Raw genomic sequence first — 3,876 nt, forward strand, 5'->3', positions numbered from 1 at the left:
AGGGCCACTTCCTGTCTCTTGCTGTGTCCTCACATGGCAGAAAGAAGGCCATAGTGCTCTCTGGCACCTCTTTTGAAAGGGCAATAATCTCACTGGTGAGGATTCTACCCTCATGAGCTCATCACCTCCCAAAGGCCCCACCTCCTAATACCATCATCTTCGGGGTGAGGATTTTAACATAGGGACTATAGGAGCACAAATATTCATAATGAATATAACATTTTGGCCAAGTAGACAGAAATGGGAAAGATGGAAAATGGGTGACCAGAAATTCTGGAAAAACACCTCTAGGTGGATCCCCCCTTAGAATGGGGGTAGCGTGTGAAGATCTTTGTGTGGACATTCTCCATAAGAGTGCCTCTGAAGAGAAGGCTCTCAGAAATCAGGTGGAGGAAGTGATTATCTGTGAATCTCACTCATTTCCTTATCCACCCTGGTATTTTCTGAGCTTTATGTAAAAAAAAAAAAAGGCCATGGTAGCAGGAAAAGAAGCTATTCAGGGCCTTCTATGGAGAAGTCCTTGGGGACTTCTCCTCTGCAAGGTGTATCTAGTTAGAGATGCTACCTGTTGCCAAACCTGAAATAGTAAAGACCCTCTGAAACCCCAGTATGGCATCATTGCTGGGAGGAGCAGCCAGCCACCTGTGGCAAGTTGACTATGTTTGAATCCTTCCATTCCAATATTTTGCCTTACCAGAGCACAGATGCTCTTTGGCTTAGAATGGGGTCCTGTCCCAATAAACCTATCCCATGTTGAAAATATCCTAAGTCAAAAATGCTTTAATACGCCTAGCCTACTGAACAGCATAGTTTAGCCTTGCCTGCCTTAAACACGCTCAGAACACTTACATTAGCCACAGTTGGGCATACTCATATAACAGAAAACCTGTTTTATAATGAAGTGTTGACTATCTCATGTAACTTATTGAATATTCTATTGAAAAAGAAAAACAGAAGAGTTGTATGGGTACTCAAAGTGCAGTTTCTACTGAATGCGTATCACTTTCGCACTATCATGAAGTCAAAAACTCCTAAACTGAACCATCGTAAGCTGGGGACCATCCGTACACATGTAATCTAGATGTGAATGTGCCTTCCCTGCCCATGGTTCTTCTGCCAGCACCACCATCTCAAGCCTGCAGAGTGCTGTGGTCACAGGCATGGTTTTCCACAATACACTACTTCTACAAAGAACATTTTTTTTTTCCAGCAAAGTAGTGCTACAGTAGGCTCACACCGATGTAATTCACCGACTTTGCCACATCCAGAAGCTGCCTGCCTCATAGAAGTTTGAAACAGCCTATGAAAGACTCATGTAATGAACCAGCTGGAGACAACATCATGGAAGTCTGAAATGTTGTACTTAAAAAGTGATACAGTTCTTTCAACCAGCAACTCACATCTGGTGCTGTATTAATTTCCATTGCAGCATGGTGAATTACTACAAACTTGGCAAAAGAAAACGACACTTATTTATTATCTCGGTTTCTGTGGCTGATAATTCTGGGCATGACTTAACTGAATCTTCTGCTCAGAGTCACAAAGGGCTGTAGGCACGGTATGGGCTGGGGCTGAGGGCTCATCTGAAATTTGGGGTTCTCACTGTCCCAAGCTCACTTGGTTTGTTGTAGTATTCACTTCATTCCATCGGTAGAACTCAAGGTTACTTGCTTCTTCCAGGCCAGCAGAAGATAGCATCTCTGCCTTACAGACCCTCTAATAATGGCTCACCTGCTAAGTCTAGGCCCACCCACAGGCTTTTGATTTACTCAAAATCTTTGATTAGGGACCTTAATTATGTTAAAGTCCCTTCACCTTTGGCATACAATGTGGCCTAATTGTGAATGTGACATCTACCATATTCACAGGCCCCACTCTGCTCTCAGTTGGTGGGGCAAAGGCTGGTAGCAGCCATCTTAGAATTCTGGCTAACACAAGTATTGCCTCTAAACCACCTAGGATACAGGATCTGGAGGGTTTAGAAGTTCCAGTTCCCTAGGGAGAAATGTAATGCTGATAAGAGTGCTGGCACGTAGGTTTCTGCAGAGGCCTTGATTTCTACAGCAGCCATGGGAGAACCAGCACAGTACAAGGTCATGAGTAATCATTTCATTCATAGTATACATTATTTTTCTTTCTCCTTTGTCCCTCCATATTTTGTAACCCTTCTGTAATTGATGTCTTGCATTAAATATCCTTCTGTTCAATATACCTAATGTGGCTTTTGTTTATCTGCCTGAACATTGACTAATAAAAGTCATGATTTGTTCATAATATGATTCCAGTAAATTTCAGCCTGTTCTCGCTCAAGTGAGTGGGATTTATGGATGTTTTTAGATGATAAGTTTCTTCATATTATACACCCAAAATGTTATGTAGATTTGTGAGAACCATTAGTAGGGGTGATTATCGAATTCTAACAAAGTTGCACATAGGTTCTTCAAGTCACTATGAGAATTGCACCAAACATATTCCAGCATAGATCTTTACGTAAGATTGAACTTTTTAACTAGCAGTGAACTGCAGAAGAATAAAAACTAGGACCCAAGAGCATAATGAAGTTAGAATTAACAGAGAGGTTTGAATGCTTGAAACAGAAATTACCTGGCAAGTTTATTTTTCACATCAAAAAATAGAATTTGTGCTAGATATTTACACATACATGTCCACATATGTCCCTTTATATTTCTGTATTCTTGCTAATTAAATAATTTTGCTTATCCTTGCACAAATTACATGCAAGGATATTTTTCCAACATGCTCCATATTCTCTAGTGCCTTGGGTAGGTCACATCTACCCTAAAAAGCAACTTGAGTAGGCCTCCAAGACAGTACTAGCTATCACGAAACTTTTATAATCATGTCATGTATTCTATGAAGCACATTTATTTTACAGTATGAAGAAAGATCCTGGTAACTAAACTTCTGCTCAACCTGAAACCAATCGATCAGAAATCCAAAATTAGTGGATTTCATGCTACTGTTTATGCAGTTTTGAGTACATCTGGTTTTTGTTTCTGTGTCTTTAAGACCTTATTCTTTTTAGAACAGGTTGCAGGTTCACAGAAAAATTAAGAGGAAGGTACAAATATTTCCCATCTACTCCCCCCACACATGCGCAAGCTCCCCCCACTACCCACATCTCCTGCCACAGTGGTGCACGTGTTGCAGTCAATGAGTGCGTATCACTTGACACATCCAAAGTCGACTGTGCACACCGGGGCTGACTCTCGGTGTTGTACATCCTATGGGTTTACACAGATGCATAATGATATGTGTCCACCTTGTAGTATCCTACAGAAGAGTTTCGCTACCCTGAAAGTCCTCTGTGATCCACCTGTGGTACATCAGTTTTCATTTAAATAAAAGACATTTTCCTACAATAATTTAGGTTGAGAAAGGATGTATCACAGCATTCTGGGAGCCCACAAAGGAAGAAGTAACTGACAGTTTGTAATGGAATTAAACCAGTAGATTGCTTTTGAGATGGTGCTGGTTGTCTCACATTTGGGGCAGCATTGCCGCCTCTGACTGAAATTGCTGCTCCCCGACCCCATCTCTAAGTGTTTGCTTCTCTAACTTTCTCATAAGAAAAACAGTAGACCTGATGTAACAAAACAGTTCCCTTTTCTTGGTTCTTCACTACAAGGAATTTCATGTCATATTTAAAAGGGTCACATGTTCCAGATTATCTCAAAAACAATAAGCTCTACCTAAAAGAGTGAGTTGGGGAGGAAGTTGGGCAAAGCAAGTAATGTAGGTCTTTGGAAATGAGCTTAAGAAACAAGAAAATAGGAGACTTCAATGCTATAGGGAGGGGGGCTAACCAGCCTCTGTTCAGGTTTTTTCTTTCTCTCCTCTGAAAATTCCACTGAC

The sequence above is a fragment of the Piliocolobus tephrosceles genome, chromosome 5, assembly GCF_002776525.5.
Source record: "Piliocolobus tephrosceles isolate RC106 chromosome 5, ASM277652v3, whole genome shotgun sequence".
In the NCBI taxonomy this organism is placed as follows: Eukaryota; Metazoa; Chordata; class Mammalia; order Primates; family Cercopithecidae; genus Piliocolobus; species Piliocolobus tephrosceles.